This window comes from Mustela nigripes, chromosome 1 (assembly GCF_022355385.1).
Source record: "Mustela nigripes isolate SB6536 chromosome 1, MUSNIG.SB6536, whole genome shotgun sequence".
Classification (NCBI taxonomy): Eukaryota; Metazoa; Chordata; class Mammalia; order Carnivora; family Mustelidae; genus Mustela; species Mustela nigripes.
In genome coordinates this window covers 121,651,537-121,676,395 of record NC_081557.1, presented here as the reverse complement: position 1 = coordinate 121,676,395, position 24,859 = coordinate 121,651,537, and the positions used below count along the sequence as shown (strand labels likewise).

General features: G+C 47.9%; 1 protein-coding gene across 3 annotated transcripts in view; it reads left to right on the top strand.

The window, feature by feature from the left end:
- PTK2B (protein tyrosine kinase 2 beta) overlaps positions 1-24,859 on the top strand; it is a 122,027-nt gene that overhangs the window by 2,307 nt on the left and 94,861 nt on the right. The gene's annotated exons all lie outside the window — the stretch shown is intronic.

Sequence of the window (24,859 nt, the reverse complement as noted above, 5' to 3'; positions counted from 1 at the left end):
CAATTCTCCTAGATGCCAGCTTGGGACTCCTTCACTGACTGACCATGTTATTTCTTTAAAAAAAAAAAAAATTTCCTTGGTTTTCATGTTTATCTACAAGCTGAAGATTGTGATACCTCAGAAAGAGATTGGGCTTTGGAGGCTAATGGACCCGGATTCAAACCCCGCTTGGCCCCTTTCCCACTGTTAGGCTCCTGGAAGCCCCCGAATCTCTTTTCTGAACGAGTACAGGAATAACATGTTGTTGGAAGGATCTATGATAATGCACATAGATTCTCTAGTGAGTGCTCAAGAAAAGTGGCAGATATTAATTTTTATGACCCCTTTGCCAGGGTGACCAAAGTAGCATCCACAAAGTGCTTGGGCTCATTGATTTCTGTTTATAGTTAGTGAGGACTCAGAGGTTCCCCAGGGAAATAATGTGGTAGGTGTCCCGCTTCTAGCAAGAGAGTGTGCCAGCTCCTGAGCAAAGAAGGGAGAGCCTGAATTGTTTTTCTCAGATCTACCCTTCCTTTTGCAGATCACCTGCTTCCAGGGGAGGAGATCCCTAGCTCTCCTCTTGGAGGAGAATGGGTGGGAAAGAGGTGGTGGCTCAGGGCAGAATTAACGGAAGGAAAATGTGAATGAATTACAAGAGAGAACCCACATAAAACAGCTAGCACGGTATCTGGCATAAACAAGTGCACTGCAAAATTTGGACTGCCGTCATTCCTGTTTTTACAAGTACCTTAGACTCTTAAAAAGACATAGACACGTAGACACGTAGACACACAGACTCATTGCAGGGAGAGATGAAGTAGGGGTGCATTGGGAACCGTGTTTTGACTTTAATGAGAGCATTGGTGAGAGCAGTTTAGGGACCTCCTAAAAGGGAACTGGAGGGAGTTAAAAATTAGTTAAGAGAAAGAGGAAATGGAAATTGTGTTCCCTTGTATGGACCGTGGAGTTAAAAATGGTCCCTTTCCATGGCTGAATCTCCTCCTCCCCAGTGGTGAGTGTTTTGTTCCCAGCTCTTTAGACCAGCATTTGCCAAACAGTGTTCAGAGAAACTCTATGCCATGAGAGAGTTATGGGTGTTCCCTTGGAGAAATGTTCAGATGAGCTGGCTCTCGGAGAGTTGTCATGTGTCTTTGTACAGTCAAGGTCCTGCAGAAAAAACTTCTGTATCCCTGGGTCCTCTAGCATTCTGTGAATTTGACCCTAGAACCCTGGAAGGGTGGGGGGGGGGGCTATTGGGGAACCTATTATTGTCTCAAAGGAAATAGCATTTCCTATCTAGTGACTGTTGATGTGGGCACAGTTCTGGGACCAAGCAGGTCTTTCAGAGGACATTGTTCATTCCCTAACTCTAACCAGGAGAGATCTAATTGATCCTAGACTCAGCAGTGTCCAACTTACAGAGGATCTCTGCGGACTGAGTGCTGGTGCACAGCTCTCCCAGCATCACATCTCCCCCATGGACACAAACCCCTACCCGTGTCAGCCAAAACCTTCCCGTAGCAGCTTACGCCCATTTCTCATAGGTCAGAAAAGCCTGGGAAGAGGATGTCTCTCAGCAAGTGGCCATCCGTGGTGATAGCCATTGCTCCATATGTCCTCAGTACTGCTAAGGCAAGCACACCGATGGTGAGGGAAGGAAAGGGAGAGAGCATGCTCTAGGGTAGATCTTGAGTGGTAGGTCTCTGTCAGCCCCTAGCTCTCCCCCTGCCCAGGAGTCATGGGCTCTGGACCACATGGCCCTGGCCTCCTGGATGAATGGAGCTCTGAGGTGGTCACACACCAGTGGCTGGAGATACCCAAGGGCTGTCATATGGTAATTATGTACATATGATAATTAAGAGAAGTTCTTGCTGGCTTGGTGACTGAGGGTTTCTTTTAGACTCTGCATGGGTTCTAGGATAAAGGGGGAAGAGCAGGGAAGGGGGCAGTGGCCTAAAAGGTGAACAGGGCTAGTAGGCTGGTGGTCAAGTACAAAAGCTTGGAGTCAGTCAGCCAGAGTTCCAACTCCAGCTCTCAGACTTACTGCTTGATGTGAGGCAAGTCCCTTGGCCTGGTCGTCCTCATCCGGAAGGCAAAGGTGACAGAAGAGGCAGACAGTCAGGGGCCCATAACAGGCCTGTACCCTACCCACATGGCCTGTTTCACTGTTTTAACGTCCCAGATGGTCTTATGCACCAGCTTCCTAATATCCTTGACTGTGCCCCCAAATTTGGTCCTTCAACAACAGGCACTTGGTCGGCATTGAATAAGTGTGGCTCTCCTTATCGTTGTATTTTTATGCTTAGAATTAATCTGAGTGGGTGGGAAGGAAGCCCCTGAGGAAAAAGGCCATCCTGTGAGGAGTAGCCGTCCTAGCTTCTGTCTCACTGACAGGCATCAGGTCTCCAGCAGTATTTGCTTCTTGCCCCGCACCGCACCCACGTCTACTGGATTTGATGAACAGCCAGCCCTAATGAGCTCTTTGGCCAAAGAGACTTTCTGCGACTGCCCATCCCTGGAGTCTGAATGATCACTTAAGGGGACAGTTTTCACGAGCTGGTGGCTTTGCTCTCTGGGGTTCTCGGCACCCTAAACAAAGCTCTGAGCTGTGCGAGGGGGTGGCGATAGGGGAGGGGACCACTTTTTGAGTCACTGTGCTATTTCCCAAGGGATAATTATTACTCACGATGACAGTTTGATTAAGAGAGCAGGCTGGAGGCTGCAAATTCCAATGTCCTTTTTACCTAGACAGGATGGCAGGTGGGTGGGAATGTAGGATTTGTTTTCCAGGTAGACTATGGGTGGGCGGCAGGAAAGGACTGTCCTCTGCTTCCCAAGACCTTCTCACCCAGCCCTTCCCTTTGCCCAGCGCTAAGGGAACTGCTGCTTTCATAAGGCAGCTGGGCAACATGATTAAAGCTAAGATAAACCACTCCAACATCCATGGAAGGCTGATCCTTCCCCACTTTCCTCTCTCGGCATCAAGTTCACCAACATTTTCCTCCTCTGAAGTGCCCTTCTTGCCTTTTCTTTCTCAAAATCCATTGCAAAGAATCTGGCCACATGGCTCACTAGCTGGGGGGTTCACAGGAACACACCATACCCATTGTTTAGAACTTGGCACTGGGTTTAATTGTTGTCTCCCTTTTGGTTAGGTTGATTCTCTCAACAACTTTGAGGGCATAGGACCGACCCCTCCCTGTGCCCCTTCTTTCTCTGAGGGTCTGCCCACCACCTGGCTCACTCAGACTCCCCCAGCTGCTGCATCCTTACTGGGACACCCAAGGGTCCAGGCACCTCCTCGAAGTCCTTCTGGGAGTTCTGCTCTGAGTTTGGGCTTTGCTCCTGGGGGACGTCAAGGGGCAGGAATCCATTTCCCACCTATAAGAAAACAGCCCCTCCTCTGGTCCTGGCCCCCAACACATCATGTCTTTACCTGGTTTCTAAATCATGTAGTTGACCCCGCCCCCTACTTCCTCCCCAGCCTCAAGCAGTCCCACCGCAAATGCACCTGGAGAACGGAGATGCGTTCTCCAGGTGCATTTGCAGTGGGACCCTAGCTTCTCTCTCTTATGCAGGTTTCTACTCTTCCCACCCCTGGCTCCTGCTCCAGGCAGGTTCCCGGAGATCTGACACTCAGAAGGCGCCCTTACTAGCAGCCGGTCACCTTCCCTCCACTATTTACAGGAACATGGGGCACTGATGTACAGTGATGCCCCTCTAGGCAGTCCTGAGGGGCTGTCCCAGGCTTGGGTTCTGAAGCCCCCAGTGCAGGCACATTGGGAGCCTGGGTTAGTGGAAACGCGATCAGGAATCAGAAGACATGGCCCCAGTATCGATGCGGCCACTCGCTAGCGGTGTGATTTAGACAGGTTGCTCGACTCTTCCAGACCTCTTTTTTTCTCACTCGAAAATGAAGAAAAAGGACAGCATCCCTGATGAGGTCCTTGAGAGAAATCCTGGACATATGTGAAAATGTCTGGAAAGCACCCCACGCACCATTCCTGGAGATGAGGAGTGGCGGGTTAAAGAGATGCGGGTTTGAGCCTTGACTCGGTCACTTTCTATCTGGGTGACGTTGCCCCCCAGAGCCCTAGTTTTCTCATTTGTAACTCGTTCTGGAGATTTGTGTGTGCTTTCTCCCCTCTTCACCTCCTTCACTCTTGGGGTCAGTCTTCCTTGACGTGAGAAGGACTTTATCTGTTCTCAGTAAGTCCACAGCTGGTTGGGGAGGTAATAAGTAAACATATTGAACTGTAAGATGAGATGGGGACTTGCAGTGCCATAAAAGACACACCCGTCAAGTGTGATGATGTCAGAGGATTGGAGAGGGTATTTCTGTCTGGGGAGTCTGGGGATGCTTCCTGGAGGAAGTGGCATTTGGAAAAGGTCTGAAAGGATGGGTAGGGATGACCGTGGAAACCTGGGATGGTGCTTGTGGTCACAGAAGAGTGTAAATAAAAGCAGGGAGGTGGGAAGGGCTCCTTCGAATGAATCATTTTGGGTGGAGCTGAGGGTGTCCAAGGACCATAAAGATAAAGGGAAGAAAGTGGGATAAGGCTTGACTTGGCCGCTGAAGAGTTTGGACTTTATTCTGAAGGCTGCAGAGAGATGGGGAGAATGAAGGGGTGGGGGCGCTGATCAAATTTGGGCAGCAGCAAGTAAAGTGGATCCGAGAAAAGAGGGCTTGACATTTCAGGAGGAGCAGGAAAGACATGTTACAACGGCTCATGTCTTGAGAGTTTGGATACATTATGTAATTCAGGATGATTTGGGGGTCCTAGAGATATCTGCTAGTTCACAGGAGGCTTCTCCATTCTGAGTGGAGATTGGTCTTTAGCTGAATTGAAAAGATGTAGGGTTGTGGTGCAGTCAGGTAAGCGTCCAGCTCTTGGTTTCGGCTCAGGTGGTGATCTCCCGGTCGTGAGATCAAGCCCGGTGTCGGGCTCCTTGCTGAACATGGAGTCTGCTTGAGATTCTCTCAACCTCTGCCCCTTATGCTCGTGCTCTCTCTCTCTCTCCCTCTGAAATAAGGAAATAAATCTACAAAAAAAAAAAGTAGATGTAGGGTTTATGGGAATCTCTATAATTTGCCATTCTCCTTAATCCTTTCCTTTCTCCGGGTCATTGATTCAGAGATAAGCTGACCCCCCCACCCCCACCCGCAGCCTTATCTTTGCTAGGTATGCACTAAATGTTAGCCTGTCTCCAGGCCTAATGACACGCTCTACACGGCAGCCCCCTGCAGAATCGGGGCAGCATGCCCTTAGATCTGCTGTCCCCTCCGCCCTCATCACTTCCCAGGACCTGGTCTCTGCCTCCAGCCAGAACCGCCTCCCTTCAGCCCCCCACTTCCAAGAGTCTGTCAGACATTTCCACTCGAGTAATTCACCTTAAGTGCTACATGTGGAAAACCAAATTCATCAGTTTCTCACACCAAACCATCTCTTCCTGCAGGCAACCCTTTCGTTCACGCAGTTGTCATTCTCCTAGACACCCGGGCCAGAAACCCTGATGTTCTCTTCCCTTTCTCCTCTTCTCTGCTTTTCTCTGCTCATATCTTACTTATCACTAGTCCTACAGACTCCTTCTTCATGCCTCTCATTCCTCTCTTCCCTTCTCCCGAGGGTTCACTCAAGCCCAGGTGAAGCTAATCAGCTTCTCTAATATTATAATATTATATATCTCATTAATAGCATATATATTACTATATAATATCTCTAATATTATAATATTATAATAATCAGCCCTCTAATATTACCTAGAAGCCTCCAGATACCCTCCTGATGCCCTCTAAGATTACCTAGAAGCCTCTCCCCTTCCTCCAGTTCCTTTGGAAGCTCCCATGCCTCTAGACAAACCCCAGTCCCTTCAATTTTGATGCCATCTATAATCTGACCTCTGTCTACCCTTCTCAATCAACCCCCGTGTACTTTCCAAGTAAGCCCTTCACCCTCGCTAGCATGATTTGCTCACTGGGCCCCATCAAACCTTTGCTCAGTTCCTGTGTTCCTGCCCGTGGTCCTGTCCACCTTCCCCAGCCCAAGTCCTCCCAGAAGCTCCATGCTCAACCCAGCCCTCGGGAAACCTGTTGCTCCCCCACCACCCCCTTCGCTGTCTCAGTGCTTCTTTGCACTCCCTGATCCTCTAGAATTTATCAACTCATCCCAGCGTGAAATGCTGGGCCAGGGAGGTGCTTTGCCTTTTGTTCTTCTTAACTACCTCAGATGCCCATGATAGGAGATTCCATTTCCCTCCTTCCCTGCACACCCATGCCAGGCTCTCTGGGCCAGGGGGGGTCTGCCTTATTCCCTGTGCTGGCATCACGATAGTCAGTTTTAGCAGCAGACACCGCATTCTTCCCAGGGGTCAGGATGCGCTCCTAGCCTCTTCTGAATGTGGAGGTTTCCTAGAGCCTAGGGAGAGGAAGCCCGGGGATTTAGATCAGGAGCTCAGTAATCTCTTTGTAAGTGGCTCCCATGTCTCTCTAATCCGTGGATCCTTGCCTTTCCTTTCTCCCTTATCCTCCTGTGTATTGAGCTCCTGTAGGCCAGACTGAACGACAGGAGAAGACAAGGTGTGGGGGAAAAGGCAGGGAGCCTTGGTCAAGGGAAAAATTGTTGTGGGAATATGGAAGAGAGATTTGCAAGGCAGAGGTTGGCAATTTTTAGCAACCCGTGACTTCGACCTCGCTGTGCACAGGCATAGGGCTTGCCATGGTAACTGCTCTCAGAGCTTTCTGAATCCTGCAGTTGGAAAACACTTAGTACACACCGGCTCCTTTATCTCCAGAGAGTGACCCTCCCTCCATTGGTCTGGATGTACCTCTGAGCCCTCTGCTCTTTCTCTACCTGACTCTCTGTGTAGAAAACCCCTCCCAGCCTGTGTTCCCTCCCTGGAAGAGTCATGAGGGACGACAGAGGGAGCCTTGCCCTGGGACGGGGAGACCTGGGTCTGGTCCCTGTCTGCCTGGTCACTGTCTAGCCACATGATCCTGGGTGAGTCACCTGGGCCAACCTGACGAGTTTTAGGCTTCTCATTTCCTCATACAATAAGGAGATTTGGGGACTTATTATCTGCTGAAGAGCTTTCTTCAGAATGGATCTCAGGCAGAAGCCCCGTGTTAAACTGGGTAAAAGTAGACCCTCTGGGGTCAAAGTGGGGAGGCAGGTGCCTGTTGCCTCCTCAACCCTCTTGCACAGCGGTCCTGGGGCCCTCCCTGCATTTCTTGGAGCTCGGATCATCTTGGATCCTTTCCAGGCCTCCAGTTTTTGAGGTCCTGATTTTTATGTGTTTTGGCGTCCAGAGAATGGGTACAGATTCAAGTAGATTCTATACAGAATAATCTCAAAGTAAGGAATCCAGCCTGGAGCGTCGCATGTGTGTGCGCGGGGTGGCATGGTACTGTATGCGTGAACAGCCTGAGACAAGGTGCAGAATTGTCCCCTCTGAGCAAATGCACATGATTATGGGGAAAAAGTACAGAATTTTCATCTAGGTCTCAGGAACTGATGGCACCCCAAAATATTAGGAATGACCCACAAGTTTTTATAATGAGTTTTACAAACTTTTCATAGAAATTACATCAACATTGAGCTCCATTTTAATTCGAATGAACGAGGCCAGAAGCTCTGTTGAGGTCAGAACCATGTCAGCACTGAGAGTCAGGGCTCTCTCCCGAGGACGAGGACGAGGACGAAGCTGGTGCCTGACACACAGTCGGCATTTGATATGCGCAATGTGTGCCTGAAACTGACCATATGTGTGCGTCCCACCAAGGAAGGTTGTTTAAAAAAAAAAAAAAGGTGATGGGAATATGTGAATGTTTTAGGGTAATATTTAATATAGTATGTTAGTGACATGTTTCAAATGACATACTGTATAAAATAACACATTAAATTAAAATAATGGTTTTTTTCCCCCAACTCCCCCCTCCCCCGTCCCTGTTACAAAACATTCAATGCTTCACTCCCATCTTTGACATCAGTGTCCTTTTGCCACTGGAACCCTACCCACATTCTAGCCTTTATCATTGTCCCTACAGTCTAAAGAGAGGTGGTTAGTTCTTCTTAATATTTATTTTTGAATAGTACCTTTCTTGAGACCTAATTCACGTACCATAAAATTCATCCTTTTAAAATGTACATTTAATGACCTTAGTATATTCACAACTTGTACAACAGACACCCCTATCTAATTGCAAAACATTTTTTTTTAAAGATTGAATTTATTTATTTGAGAGAGAAAGTGAGCACGCATGAGCAGGGGAGGGGCAGAGGGATAGGGAGAAGCAGATTCCCCAATGAGCAGGGAGCATGTCCTCTAAGGGAGGCTTGATCCCAGGACCCTGAGATCATGACCTGAGCCAAAGGCAGATGCTTAACCCACTGAGCCACCCAGGTGCACCTAATTACAAAACATTTATATCACCCCATAAGAAAGCTCATACCATCAGCAGTCATTCCTCCTTCTTCTCTGCCCCCAGGCCCAGCAACCACTAATCTGCTCTCTGTTTTTATGAATTTCCCTATTCTGGACATTTCGTCTAAACAGAATCATGCAACACCATGACATACTTTACTGGCTTCTTTCACATAGCATCGTGTTTTCAAGGCTCATCTACGTTGTAGCATGTGTGAGTCCTTCATTCCTTTTTTTGCTGCCAAATAATATTCCGGTGTATGGATATGCTGCATTTTGTTTATCCATTCATTAGTTGTTTTTTTTTTTTAGCTTTTATTTATTTATTTGACAGAGACACAGTGAGAGAGGTAACATAAGCGGGGGCGTGGGTGAGGGAGAAGCAGGCTCTGGCTGAGGAGAAAGCCCTATTTGGGGCTCGATCCCAGGAACCTGGGATCATAACCTGAGTGGAAGGCAGATGCTTAATGACTGAGTCACCCAGGAGTCCCTATCCATTCATTAGTTGTTAGACGTCTGAGTTGTCTCCATTTTTTGATCGTTGGAAGTAATGCTGCTATGGAACATATGTGTACAGGTTTTTGTGTGGATGTGTTTTTATTTGTCTTAGTTATCTAGGTGTGGAATCCTGGGTCATATAATCTATGTTTAACATTGTGAGGAACTGCCAAACAGATTTCCGCAGCAGCTCTCGACTGTCTTACTTTCCCATCAGGAACATATAATGACTCTAATTTCTCCTGATTCTCATCAACACTTGTTACTGTCTGTAATTTTGATGTTAGCTTTTCTAGTGGGTGTGAACTGGTGTCTCGTGGTTTTCACTTGTGTTTCCTTAATGGCTAATGGTGTTGAGCATCTTTTCATGTACGTATTGGTTATTTGTGTGCCTTCTTTGGAGAAAAGTTTAATCAAATCTTTTAGAAGGTTTTTGTTTGTTTTTGATGTTCACGATAAAACCATTTCCTGTATTGCTTTTTAAAAAAGATCTTTAAAAAAATTTTTTTAATAGCAAAATTCAGCTCTTGTAAGGTGGGGCTGTACCCTCAAGAAAAGTTACCAAATCTATATTTTGATACTGAGATTACTGAAGAAAACATCTATCAGGTTACCTTTGTGAGCCTCCTTTTGGAGGCACTGATTGAAATGGTAACGGGCTAATACTTTTTCCCAAACAGTGCATTTTTGTTTAAAATAGGGTAACTGAGAGAGCAGTCCATACTATGAAAAGTTCTCTAAGGGCTAGAATATATACTTCCTCTTTTCTGACAGATAATTTGGGGAAGGGAAGAGCTTTACCTTGTATTCAAGCCTGTACAATATATGAAAATAGATGTATAAAAATAGATGGATGGATGAACAATGACTTTAAGAATGAATTAATGGGGGGCACCTGGGTGGCTCAGTAGGTTAAAGCCTCTGCCTTTGGCTCAGGTCATGATCCCAGGGTCCTGGGACTGAGCCCGCATCAGGCTCTCTGCTCAGCAGGGAGCCTGCTTCATTTCCTCTCTCTCTCTGTCTGCCTCTCTGCCTACTTGTGATCTCTGTCTGTCAAATAAATAAATAAAATATTGTTTTAAAAAAAGAATGAACGAATAGACAGAAGACGGACAGTACGCTAGTGATCAAGCAGCCACACCAATCCGTCCCTCTTTATCCTCACTTAACTTCTGTTGAGAAAACCAGCACTGGTCTTAAATTTATACTACCTAGAACTGTATATAAAATAAGTGAAAAAACAGGCTTGCAGTTACAAGCTGGAAAGAAGACACTGTATTTTCTGTAGCCTGGAATGTCTTTATTGACATCCTTTACGATGGGAGAACCTGAGTCTGCCCAGTGTCCTGGACGTGGTTGAGAACCCCAAAGATCTTGTAAAGTGACTGCGGGATGTGATTCGGGGCCATAAGTCACTGGAGCAGTACCTTTAGGGAGGTGATTGTATATGGCAGGATTTCTTCAGTTCTGGAGTCCTCCACTGCTCTTCCCACCAGCATGAGGCCTTCAGGGTTGCTGTGGCCTCAGGCATGGGCCTGACCCTGGAAGCTTTGTGCCTCGGCCAGTCTCCGGGATGGAACCAACCATGAACCACACTCCCCAGTGATTCACCAGCTAATTCCACAGAGAGAGACTGCCCCTTCCATCCTTCCCCTTTGGTCCCCTCTCGAGAAGACAGTGTGAACTGGAAAGGACTACTCTGGAGTTTGGGGTAAGTGTGAGGCATGGAAAGAGGAAGAACAGCAGCCAGCAGAACAAGAACAGAATGGACGTTGTGGCTAGACCTATGAAGAAGTGACGGAGATGGATGAAGCCTGGAGAGATGGCTTTTAAAGATTCAGACCCTGCAGAGGGGAAGTAAGTTACAGATGATATTGCTCTTTAGAAAGACCTTCATGTGGACACTTTGGTGGCACAGTCGGTTGAGCATCTAACTCTTGGTTTCGACTCAGGTCATGATCATCTCAGAGTCTGAGATCGAGCCCCGGTCAGGCTCCCTGCTCAGTGAGGAGCCTGCTAGTCCCTCTCCCTCTGCTCCATCTCCTACCCGTGCACTCTCTCTCTCTAATAAATAAATAAAATCTTAAAAAAAAAAAAAAAAAAAAAAAAGAGGACCTCCATGGCAGCCACAGAAAGGCAGATCCCTATGATACTTACTCTGAAGTGAGTGTGGTTGGAATTGGGGTCGGGAAGCGAAGGACAGTGAAGGGAGGTGTTGACATGGTGACATGGCCTAGAGTTCTTGCTGTAGGCTTGGCTGTCACATCTGTCCACACTGCTGGTGGCTGGAGGGCTGGGAGGGCTGGCCCTCAGGAACAGCCCACTTCCCACTTGCTTCTCCTTACTTCTTGGTGCGGAGAATGAGTGGGGCACTGTGTATAGAGAGAGGCTTGGCCAGATGAGCAGGAACCAACTTAGCCTGGGGGGGGGGGTTGTGGTTCAGAGGATGTGGTGGTGCTCAGTCTGCAAGAATGGGGGAATCTGTAGAAAGGACACCCACTTGGAAGGCAACGGGGCAGACAGACATCGGTTTTTGCCCTAATGGCGTAGAAAGGGTATTTCACAGGAATTATGGAGCAGGTAGGATACTCAGGACCAGAAAAGGCTGATGGAGGGAAAGGAATTGGGCATAGGACAGAAGTACGCATTCCACCCTCCCTGGGCACCCCTCCTCCGGAGTTCTTGGCTGTACCATCCGTGTCTGCCAGGCACATGTTATCTCGAGATAAATTTATTTTTCACAAGTACATGCCTCGCTGATGGAATGGTGGAAGGCAGAGACCTTGTCTTGTGGCTCTGTCTCCGGTCACATTCCAGCAAAAGCCAGGATATGAAACCTGTACGCAGGAAACATTTGTTCGGATCTGAGTGGGTTTTGGAAGAAAAATTGCTAATTTAGAGATGCTGTCCAAAAACTGTGTATATGAGGGGCAGCAGAGGGATTCAAATGAAAGCAAAATGGTCAAAATCTCAGCAGCTGCTTCGAGATGAGTGGGCAGAGGACTTCCTGATCCCAGAACAAACACGCTTTGGAGAACACTCCAAGAAGCAGCAGCCTCGCTCCTCCGGGCTGCACAGAGTTGTGCTCCTTGAGCACCCCTGTCATCAGAATCCCCTGGAGGGCTTTTGAAAACTCAGACCACAAGGCTCCAGCTCTACAGTCTCTGATGCAGCATGCCTGGGGTGGGGCCCAAGAATTTGCAGTTCGGACAGTCTCACAAGCACCATCAATGCTGGGGGCCCAGGGACCCCACTTCGACAACCACTAGTGTGATGCCACTTTTGTCACCGAGGGGCGTCTGTTAGCACCAGCTTCTATCCGCAGTCAAAGTCGGGCCGCTGTTTCTTCCTCTTTAGGTTTTGCTTTGCTTTGTTCTTAACAGTACAAAAATGGTTTCATGGTCATCCTGGAGGAAATACCCATCATGTCTCCATGGGCTCCACCAAGAGCCCGCCCTTTCATGTGCCCAAGGCTCCTTGAGAGCTTGGCGGACTTTGCCAGTCTCTAACTTTTGTCTGTCGTGTTCTTTCAGTCAGGACTGCCTCTCCTGGCCTTGCCGAACTCCCATCTCTTGGGCTCCAACCTGAGCACCACCCCTGCCAGGCCCTTCTCCCCAGGGCCCTCAGTCTGGCTTTACCTTCCTCCTTGTCTGTTCCCACAACCCTCTTGCTGACTTTCCTTCTGCCTTGCGCTCTCATTGATAATATGTGTGCCCTCTGCCTTCATCAGTGCAGACTGCCATAACAAAATACCGTAGCCTGGGGAGCTCACACGACAGATACTTACTTTCTATCAGGTCTTGGAGGCTGGAATTCTTAGACCAGGGTGCCAGCATGGTGCGTTACTGGTGAGGGTCCTCTTCCTGGTTTGTAGACTGCCGTGATCTTGTGGTGTCCCCTCATGGCCTTTCCTCGACGTGTGTACGCAAGGAGAGAAAGAGAGCTCTGGTTGCTCTTGCTTTTCTCATAACGACACTATAATCTATCGGGTCCGGTCCACTATGACCTCATCTAAGCCTAATTACTTCCATAAAGGCCCTTTCTCTAGACATCGTCCTATTGTCCTATTATCATCTTGGAGGTCACTGAGTCCCCCCTCATTGGGTGTTGTGGGGGAGGTATTCAATCAGGGTCTACAGGATCAGTGAATGTATGAAAAAGCAAAACAAACCAAAACCTTTGGCTCTTCCCAGCCTCCAGTTCTTGAAACCTGTGTACAAAGGCCGAGGAGCTGGAGAGGAAAAGGCATTTGCTAAACCCCATCCATGGGTGATGTGGCAAGGTGCCAGAGCTGTCATGGGCTCCTCAGCCTTGAAAATAATTTGATTACTAATCTGTATCACTCAGGGAACTACCACCCCCAGAGCTGTATTAAGAATGTTTTCCTCAGGCAGAAAATGTGCTGCCTTTGGCATCCAAGCTGGACTCGGGAATTTCATTTTATGATTGATTCCCTTTTCTTCCTCTTCCTCTCCCTCCTCTCCCTCCTCCTCCTCCTCTTCCTCCTCCTCTTCCTCCTCTTCCTCCTCTTCTTCCTCTTCTCCTTCTTCTCCTTCTCCTTCTCCTTCTCCTTCTCCTTCTCCTTCTCCTTCTCCTTCTCCTTCTCCTTCTCCTTCTTCTTCTTCTTCTTCTTCTTCTTCTTCTTCTTCTTCTCCTTCTCCTCCTTCTTCTTCTTCTTCTTCCTGTACTACTTCTTCTTCCTGTACTTCTTCCAGATTCGGTTCCTCCCAGACCTCTCAGCTGATGCACAGCTAAGCTTGGATTCTGCCCTCTTCAACACTCAAATGATTTCCAAATGTAGTTTCTTCTCCCGGCCCCAAGACTGTCTTTTAGTTCTTGCTTTTAACCTCATATCTCTCCAGTGAAACCACCAGGCTGATGGTGTTCTCATAGAAACCCCAAGGGACCCAGGTACTAGGAACTCCCGTCCTTTGCCATTTATTTATAGCTATTTAATGACAGGGTCACCCTGGAGGAGAGCTGCAGCTCCCTGATGGGCCTTGAACAGGTCACAGCTTATCTTCCCCAGCCCTTACCATAATCCAGCCCTTACCATAATCATGAATCTTGCCTGCCTTCTAGCTCTCTTCCTTGTGTGTGTGTGTTCCCCTGAGTCCTATTACCAAAGGATGATCCCCAAGGTTGGAGAAAGGACCTCAGGACTCGGTTCTTGATCCCGCCTTTCACTTTCCAGGAAAATGGTGACCACCTCAGCTTTTTCAGGTGCTGTCCCCCAACTCCTTATGCTTCCTTCACCCACTTCTCTCCTCCCTTCACAAGCTTGGGCCTGATACGATTGCTCCTTTGACGACGGGGCAGTCCAGTCTCCTGGTGGAGGCAGAGGAACATCCGGCCTGCACACAAACAACTCCCATCACAATCTATCAGCGGGCAGTGTTCCTAATGGTTGGGAGCCGGCACTGAAACTCAAGGTGTGGCTCCTTACTTCCCAGCCGCCTGGCCATGAGCACATTCTTAACCCCTCTACCACGTGCCAAATGGCAGCAACCCTAGTGCCTTCCTTAAAGAGACACCGTCACGATTACAAAGAGATTGTATATTCATGTATATAAAGCACTTGGCATTGGTGCCTCGCACATAATGAGCACTCAGTACATTCACCAGCTATTATCAGGACAGAAGTATATGTTAACTGCAATTTCACATGGGGCCCCTGCCCCCTTGCCTTCTAGTCAGGCTTGGCCAGGACCCCACTCCACAGCCCGTGGCAAGTGGCCCAAGGTCCTGTGCCAAGCTAGGGCCAGATTCTAGACTCCCTTCCTTGTGCTGCCAGATCTTGCTTGATCACGTCACCCCAAGGCACACAACTCAGCTCCTTCACCAATTACCCTGAGAAGTCTAACCCCACAGAACGTTCATGGCAGAAATGGAGGGAGGAAGAAGAGTGTTATGAAGAGGGTCCAATCCTGCAGCATTCCACTTATCCTCTGGTCTCCTCCCCATCCTGCTTCCTGTCCTTTTCCCCTTCCTTTTCCAAAACAATGAGCAAATACCTTCCTGGGCTCCTGGAGCCTCATTGCTTGTCACCAGAGTATTAGCTTGGCTCACTTGAGCTATGCTGACCAAATACCAGAGACTGGGTGACTTAAAAACAACAGAATTGTATTCCTCACGGTTCTGGTGGCCGAAAGTCCAAGATCCAGGCACCGGCAGATTCAGTGTCTGGTGAGGACTCACTTCCTGGTTCATGGCCAGTCTTCTCGGGCTGTGTCCTCATATGGTAGAAGGAGAGAGGGACTCTGAAGGGGGGGGGGGTCTCTTTTATAAGGATAGTAACCCCATTCATAAGAGCTCCGCCGTCATGACTGAATCACCTCCTCAGGGCCCACCTCCTAATACCATCCCCTTGGGGCTTAGTATTTCCACACATGAATTTGGGGAAGAACACATACATTCAGAACATAGCAGACATAGTCCTAACCAAATACAGTGTTCTTCCTGGAGGAATTCTGGGGAATAGAAACCCCATCATCTTCCTAAGGGAATAGAAACCCCCCATCATCTTCCACACGTGTTTCAGGAAAGAGACTCCCTCCTGGGGATAGGATTGCCCGTGTTGATATGGGGGTAAGCCTGAAATTGAGTAGTGTGGAGAAAGTGGAGAGCTGCCTACCACTGAGGGGACTGAGGCTGTTCTGCATGAGGGTTTGGATGGCTTGGAATACAAGGTCTATGGCAACAGACTCCCATTTCCCTGCAAAGGCAAACTGTGCCAGGGCTGGGTTTTTTTACTGCTTGTAAGGGAATCCGTTGCTTTCCAAACTGCAGACCTCATTTTCTGACCCAACGAGGAGAGGTGGACAGATTCTATCACACGTAGTAGCTTTAGCCGTGAAAAACAATCAGAACCTATGACAGGGTTGACACACATGTGGGAAGATGAGTCAAGTGGAAACCCATCCCCTGGTCCCGTGGAGGAGACTGGAAGCTCGTGAGCCTGGGGGCACGGTGAGGGGTCTGGGTTCCAGGAACCAAGTTGGAGAACCAGGAGAGGCTCATACCAATGGCTGCAACGTGACTGGTCTGTCACATGCCAAAGGTGTCCAGACTCCTCTCCCCCGAAAATGAGGTTCGCCTCTCACACCTTTGCCAAGAGAGCTGTGTTTTTCCACTCAGAGGTTCTTCCTTCCCTCTTGCCTCTTCATGTTTTTGTTCTTCCCCTGAGACCCTCCTCAGCATTCAGTGCTCGACCTTTGTGAGGCCTTCCTGATCCGCTCTTGCCTGTAGTGGGAGTGAGGGCTCCTATTCTTGCTGCTGTCCCAGCATACCACGTGGGTGACAGTGGGCGCCCTCCTCCTCCCACCTCTCAGTGAGCCCTGTGAGATAGTCTTCCCCGCTCTCAACCCTAGCCAGTGGCGCAGGCGGTCTCTGGCATGTGGTAAGTCATCTTTAAAAATCTATTAAACGTGCCATTAAGGACTCACTACAGTCCAGAAGCAGAGGAGAACTTGGTTCAGCAACAAGTGTGGCTGTTCAAGACTGTGGCAGGTGCTGCAGGTCGTTTGCATTTGCAGATGGGGAAGAAAGAACCCAAGAAAGAGGTTCTGTGGATCCTTATTTTTATTCTATTCTCATAGAACTACTTGCTCTCTACTGACCTTGCTGCTTGAGTAACGGAAGAGTGAATGGGAAGTCTCCGTGAGTCACAGAAAAGTGGAGTGTCCCAAAGGATCAGATACACCTCATGAACAGAGAATGACTTGGGGGAGGAGGAGAGGGTGGACACCAGAAGTGATCTAGTCCAAACTCCTTATGGAGAAAGGTCTTCTTTGGGCACCTGTGAACCATGTCTTGCATGGAGAACCCATCATTGTTGGAAAACTTTAATTGCCAAAAGGTTCTTCCTTTCACTGAGCTGAGCTTTGAATCCTGTCAGAAACTCATCCACTGATGCTAGAAATGCCTTCTGGAACATCCCAGAATAATGACTGGTTTTCAGTATGATAGCCCTGAGAGAGGGACCACCTAACCATTATTTTCTGATCCCAGCTCAACATAAAGACCAGTGTTCCCTCTTCCTTGCGTGACATGGTTTTCAGGTGCTCTGCCCCTCTGGCCCTCTACTTCTCCATCAGTGGTTTTTGTCACCATCTTCAAATGTCACGGCCAGCAGTAGACATAACATTCCACAAGAAACTAGGCCCCTCAGCTGCAGTCCCTACCTGCTTCATCACCATGGGCTCCTATCTCTCCCCTCTCCAGATGGGCCTTTTGTTGAGAAAGATTTTGCTAGTCAAAATTACTATGTAAAATCCATCTACAGATGCCTTGAAGTTTGAGTTCCTCAGCTTGGCCCTTGTAGTTCTAGGATTCCTCTGCATTGTGTCTCTAGTCTCCCCCCAACCCCCCGCCTTGGTTCTCATTTTTCTTGTGTTCCTCCGCTCAGGCTGCTGTAACAGATACCACCGACTGGTGACTTCAACAGCAGACATTTATTTTTCTCACCGTTCTGGAGGCCAGAAGTCCAAGATCAAAGTGTGGACGAGGTTGGCCTCTTCAAAGGCCTCTCTCCTTGGCTTGTAGATGGCCCTCTTCTCTCTGTGTTCTCATGTGCTCTCTTCATGTCTGTGCTCATTTCCTCTCCTTGTAAGGTCACTAGTCATATTAGACTAGGGTTCACCCTAATAACCTTACTTTATGTGCCTCCAAATCCAGTCACATTTTGAGGTAGTGGGAGTTAGGACATCAGCATATGGATTTGGGGGGAACACCACTCAGCCCATAACATTCTATCATATCATCATGTAGTAAAGCTGATTTTACCTCATCTTCTCAGAACCCTCCCTTTACTTTCATCTTTCATGCCTTTCACTGCCTCTTGCCCTGCTTCATCCTCCTTCTCTTTTGAGGTCATTCTTCCAGGAAGCTTTCTTGCTGCCTTGTTGTCCAGTCCAGTTTAGACCCCCACAGAGATGGAAAACTTCCTTTCTCCCAAGCGAGCCCCTTCTGCTTGCTTCGATAGCATTCCACCTAGCAATGTGGACCTAGAAAGGCCCCAGGTGTCACACACACACACCAAAGGCGATTTCCCTTTCATTTCAGATAAAATGATCTCCAGATAAATCAAATTATCTCTAGATAAAATGAGCCCTGAGTAGCATAAGGGCGGGGAGGGGGAAGCCCACAATATCCCGGAAGTTGGAAACTAGTGAAACTAGATAGATGCCTGAAACCTGTGTACTCCCAGGTACTGTTCCTGGGGGACAGTTTGAAACCGAACTTGATCCTCTTCCGCTGTTGTAAATACTCAGCTGTTTCCTCCCTTTCTCCCCACAGTTCGGGAATACTGCTGTCTCCTCCTTGTTCCCTCTGCAGGACGGGGTTCTTCTTAACCTCACCTGCTGAGGTGTCTTAGTCCAAACAAAATCAACAAAGCTGCGTTTCTTTCCACTCCACTCTACAGCTCTTCGCAAGTGCGCCACGCACACACTCCACCACACACACCTCCCAGAGCTTCAGCCTCGTACATTGGCTTAATGCTGTTGCTTAGCAACGGGGAAGGGAAGTGTGATCACACCTCCCAGCACTGTCCGTGGAGCACTGTAGACAATACAAACAGTTCCCTGGCTTCTTTCTGCCACCAAGGAGGGTAACTGTCAGGGGTGGCCAGCATGATGCTGCAGAGATATTGGCTCATCATCTGGGGGCCCAAATTGGTTGCTGCTTAGCTTTTACTTGGCATTGGGTAATGTCTTCGTGGGGGCGGCTGGGTAGGTGGTTCTGGAAGGGCCGGATCTCTCTGCTTGCACTTGTTCTCAGGATGCCTGTGATGCAGGCAGGGCAGCTTGCAGAATCCTCTCTGCTCCCACGCAGCCCTGCCCTGCACCAAGCCTGCATCCTCCCAACCGCTACCTTCCCTGCAGTCTCTTCCATTTGAGGGTTGTTCTTTGGTGTTCTGGCACTGTCCTGCCCACCCCTCCCCACTTTGCCCTCTTGTTCTTCCAGTTCCTGGGCCCTCGGCCTTTCAGATGCTCCTCTGTGCTGCTGGACAGCGCCAGCTCCTCAGATGGGCCATGTCTCTGCCTCACCTCAGTCCTTTCCATTCCTTTCATCCCAGCCACAGACCACTGGGCCACAGGCCACACAAGTGGACTGAGGCCCACCTCCTGCTCTCAACTGGTGTCCTGACCAGAAACTGTATGATTGTGACTTGGAATCCCCGGGTGTCACGGAACACGAAATGGTAGAGAAGGTGAGAAAGTCTGTAGTCTGAAGTCATATATCCCAGATCCCTATTTTTTTTTTTTTTTTAATGGGATCTAGGGAAAGTTTCTTTCATCTAAGTATTTCCTGTGGGGACTGGAATATTTGCCTCACTGGGCGATTATGGCATTTACATGAATAACCAATAGAAAGAACCCAATGAGATGCGTAACATGTAGATGGAATGCTTCTAGGAACCTTCTAGGTCTACAGTCTAACTTCATTCTTCCTTCTAGACCTGCTTCTTCCTCAAGTGAGAACCAGGGTGCCCGTTAGATTCTCAAGAAGCAGTGGCCTGCAGTGACAAGAAGACTAGGCACTCAGTACCTCTGATCTTGGGTCCTGCACTCCACAGACCTAAAGTTTCTTTTGTTCACCTGTAAAATAGAGCTAGGAACCCCAGCTCTGTCTAATGCACAGAGTTGTGGTAAAGCTCAAAGTAGAAACTATGTGTCAGTATATTTTACACATTTCAAGGTGGTTTACAAATCATAGGCATAAAAATTACCTTGGGGGTGCCTAGGTGGCTCATTTGGTTAAGCGTCTGCCTTCGGCTCGGGTCATGATCCCAGGGTCCTGGGATCAAGCCCCCTGCAGGGAACCTGCTTCTCCCTCTACTATTCCCCTTGCTTAAGTTCCCTCTCTTGCTGTGTCTCTCTCTGTCAAACAGATAAATAAAATCTTAAAAAAAAAAGAGAGAGAATTATCTTGGACAAAACTGGTTCTATTTCTTCCCCTATAAAAGAAAGGAGTTCAATTTCAAAATGTCTAAAACCCCCTTGATGTCCTAAAATTGTAGCAAACTGAAATATGACAGTCACTTGCCCTCCAAAGTTCTCAGTGGACAGAACATAATCCTTTTTCAGAGAGACTATGTGTCTTATGGCTGTAAGAATACATTGCCCTAATATTGCCACTCCCTTATCCCTGGGGCCCTATGACCAAGATGGCTGCTCATCACCTTGTCAAAAACCCCAGCCCAGGAATGTTCTAGAGCCTTCTTCTAGTTCTGACTTGGGAATGTATATAGCTCTGTCCTTTCAGTAAAGAAAACAAGTGAGTCAGAACTTGCCCAAGGCGTGATAGAGGTGCTGGGGAAGCAATCACTGGTGTAGGTGTTTGAACTTTATGTCATGGGTACGTCGATGGTGCGTGTGTGTTTAATGGTAGCCTGGAAAAGAGCTGGATTTGCAAACAGGATAGCTGAAGCAAGAGCTATTGGAGTGTGTAACGTTAGGACTTCACAAGTACACTAAGTGAAAGTGTGACCAACAAATAAAGTTTGGATGTTACTGTTACAGTTATAAAACCGTTCATACACATTGGCACTGCTTTCAGTGAGACTCCTCTAGGCCATTAGAAGGTCTCCCTCTAAAGGGGATGCCAACAAGAAAGATGGCCGATGTAGCTCTCAAGGCTCTGGCTTTGCTTAGAAGATCTATTTCCTGTGCCCTGTGGGGAGAAGGGTGCACCTTCACTCTGCTGTTACCCATCCTCCAATCCCATGAGTTCCAGGGAAAGATGAATAGAGCCTTTTATTATCTGTTAAAAAGTTGGAAATTCCTGCTTCATAATGAAGTTGCAAGAGGTCAGCTCTAAGACAAGTGTCCATGGTTAAGCACATCACCAACTTCTTAAAAACATAGGTATTTGGTGGGGGGACACTGGGAGGCAGATTTGATCTACGGTATGTCTGGACCCATGGACTAACTAGTCACAGAATCAGAGAATGTTAAGCCAGAGGGACCTCAGCTATCGCTCAGTCAAACCAGTTGGTTAACAAATGAGAAAACAATCTGCAACCTGTTAACAGTGGTTGATTTGGAATTGTGGACATGTGGGTGGTTGTTATTTTCTTGATTGTTTCTTTTCCTTTTCAAGTAAAAATATGCCATAAGAAAACAGGAACATGACTTGCCTAAGGTCCTGAAGCCACAGAGAGACAGAACTTGCCTCACTCCCAGATCCATTGGTTCTTTGTCCTCTGCTTGTCCCCTGGACATGGTATCCGAGGCTAGGACCAGGTTTCGGAAAAGATCTCTTGCAGTAAGAATGAAATCATGCTGTTTATCAGTCTTCACCATTTAACACTTAACTCTAAATGATCAGTATTTTACAATTTCCAGGATGATTTCATGAACACTATTCTCTTAATTAAACCTAGACCTATTCTCTGGGGAATGCTAAAAATAAAATGTCAGTTGTAAGCCAGTCTCTCAAAACACACCTGGTTCTAGAGAGTTAAAACCGCCTGCTGAAGGATAATGTGAAAATGGAACCCGTGTTTGATTTTCTTAACCCACATCCCACGTAGCCCATGTACTAGAGGAAAGAGAAACGCTGTTAATGGAGTGGTAAAAGCAGTGTGAATGTCATCCCCCGCAGAGGTTCCTGTGTACAGCTTTTGTTCCTGTGGTCTCTTCAATAAATATGACTCAGTGTGCTGTTTGGGCCCCACTTCCCCTGGGCAGGGAGCTGACAGCAGCGCTGAGCTGTGCCCATCATGGGTGACTCAGGGGACCTGCTTGGGCCCCGATTGGTCCAGCCGCCTGTCTCCCCTTGGCTGACCACGCTCCCTCTGCTTTTCTGAGACTGAGATCCCTGACCCTTCCCAGCTTGCAATGAATATGGGTGGTGGCTTCCCACTGCCCTATTCTTTTTAAAGAAGTGCCATACACTTATCTTGACAAACTGCCGAAGGGCTCTTTTTACCCACCCACTCATCCATAGAATTTGTGGTCTCCACATAGGCATGAAGCACAGAAGGCCACCTAAAGGTCAGAATGTGCTCCCCATGAACAACAAAAACAAAAGACAGGAAAGGCTTCTCCTCCTCTAAATGCTTGTTGGAGGGGTGCCTGGGTGGCTCAGTTGTTAAGTGTCTGCCTTTGGCTCAGGTCAGGATTCCAGGGTTCTGGGATCAAGCCCTGCATTGGGCTTTCTGCTCAGCGGGGAGCCTGCTTCTCCCTCTCTCACTCCCTCTGCTTGTGTTCCCTCTCTCACTGGGTCTCTCTCTGTCAGATAAATAAAATCTTTTAAATAAATGCTTGGTAGAGCAAGAATATTGTATACTTCATGTGTACAAGGGATGGATCGTCTGGGCCAGCCCACACTTGTGAACCAGTTTTGGCTTAAACATCAAGATGGGAGCTTGGATTTCTTTGGATGCACATTATTCAAAGAGATAATAAAATGACCCCAGCGTTTTCTATAACAAGAACAACAGAAAGTATTGAATAAGAAGCATGGAGTCTCCTTCCCCTAAGCCAACAGAAGCCACAGCCACCTCAAGGAGATGGAGAAGCAGAGAACTGTTTGCTCCTGGGATTACCGATCTAGTCTCAGGATTAAGTAGGATTGGATTCCAGAAATACTTACTGAGCACTACAAAAGAGGCCTAGAGGTCTAGAGCACAAATTTGCTATGGGCTACACATCAATGGGATCGTTAATGTTGGAGGCTGTGTTCTAGAAGATGCCAAAGATAAACGCAGTGGGGCAGATGGAAAGTCACCATGTCAAGCCAGTGAGTCACCCTTAGTTTAGAGGGTGGTACGCCCCATCCAAGAAAGTGGTGCTTTTGCCAGGACACCTCAGATGCAATGCCTATTGCTTGCCAACCTGCTCTAGGATTTTTCTCCCTCCTTCTCCTTTCCTCTCATGGGATAGAAGGACCCAGTTTGACCTAGCTATACATGTTGACCTATGCATATGAGTGACAGAGCTCCTAACTCATTCACTCACAAACGCCCCCTCTCCCTCATTCTCCCCATCTCCTGCCACATGAACATAAACACACACACGAACATGTGCACACACACACACACACACACACACACACATGATCATACTTTGGTTGCCACAACACATGCCCTTGTATGATGGCAGATCAGACCAAGACCAGTGCTGAAACAAACGAGGCACCATAGTGATGGGATTGTTCTGAGGGGAGGGGAGGCTGCTGGGGGGGGGGGCGTGGCTTTCCACTTGGCAGCTGCCTAATGAAGAATAGCCTGGAAGTGCCCATTCATCAAATCTTCAGTCACTTACGCCCCACTAAGTGTGGCTCTGGAAGATGTTTCTCCAGAGCGGGAGAAAGCAGCAGCAGCAGCAGAAGAGAGTCTATCATTGAGAAGGAAATAAAAAGAGGAAGGGGTCACCCACCTGTTCTTGTCCTAGTGCTCTTGTCATTGTGGGCGACCGAAAGTCAAGGAGGGGATACGCTGGCTCACATAGGCATAGTAAGGAAGAATCAGGAAGCAGCTGAACTCAGGAACAACCAGAACTGGGAACTCAGACACGGCTGAGTGTCTCTGGGTCTGCCCTTCTGCCTTTCAGGCTCTCACTGCACATTGGCTTCATTCTTTCAGAACAACTTCTTCAAAAGTCAGGGGACTTAGCTACTAATGGCGTCCAGGCTCTCACCTACAGCCTTCTTACCCACAGGAGAAAGCCTGTTTCCTTAGGCTAACGTTTAAACAATGCCAAAGAACTCAGATTGGTTTGGCTAAGACCTCGTGTCCATTTTTGGACCAATCCCCCCGACCCAAACCAAGAGGGCAGGGCGCCATGTTTGCCCCAGCTTGGATAATGGGTTCCATGTCGTGGTCCAGAGCAGGGGGAAAAGATAGAAGAGATGGTCTACCATGCTGGGCAGCCCCCACTAGCATTATTCAGTTGCTGTTGAAGAAGGAGTAGTTCCTTGGAAAGATGGTGAGTGAAATTCTCTGAAGAAGGGGTAAGAGACATTGCAGGTAAACCAAACAGTTTGCAAGGATTGGTCCTGTACCAGCTTGTGCTCTGTGGCTAGCAGGTATGCTTTTGGGAGGACCATTTAACTTGAGAAATAGAGGGAAATGGTGATATCCATAGTGCTTGGGAGTTGACAGGGCATAATTTGTTATGGCTAGGACGAAAAAAACTTTGCAGAAAGAGGAAGTGGCGAGGTCATGAATTACACGTCAGTAAATCATTTTTGTACTGCTGGACTGTTTGACAACAGTTATTACATGAAGGAGATAACCGAGCTGGACTTCCTGGTCATGCTGCCCTGTCTATAGGATTTAACAGACCAGTTCATGTGGTTACTGGTTGTTCTTTCTTTCCTGGGCTTGAGTGCAAAGTCAGCATCAGTGGCAATCTTCTCACAGAATCATCCCTGATTTTCAAGAATGATATTTTTCCTGTACGGTGTGTGCTAAAATTGAAAGCCCGCCTTATCCTTCATTCTTGAGTAAATGGTGTTCTCAGAGTAGATGGCTATTTTTTATTCTTCCTCTTCACTTTACAGGTGATCCTTTTGCTCAAAAAGAGTCTCAGTGCTTTAATACTCGGCAGGTGGGTACGTAGTAATGGCCTCCCAGAGATGTACCTGTCTTAGTCCAAAAAGCTGTGACTCTGTTAACTTACAGGGCAAAGGAGACATTGCCAATGTGATTAAGGTAAGGATCTTGAGAGAGGGAGATTCCCAGATTATCTGGAGAGGTGATGTGACAACAGAAGGAAATGTGTCCAGAGAAGCAGAAAGTCAGAAAGAGAAAAAGAGTTGAAAGTGCTATGCTGCTCACTTTGAAGGCAGAAGAAGAGACCAGGAGCTGATGAATGCAGTTTCTAGAAGCTGCAAAAGACAAGGAAAAGTATTCTTCCCTAGAGCATCCTGAAGGAACATAGCCCTGCTCGTACCTTAGGCCTTCTGACCTCCTGAACTATAGGATACATTTGTGTTATTTTAAGCCACT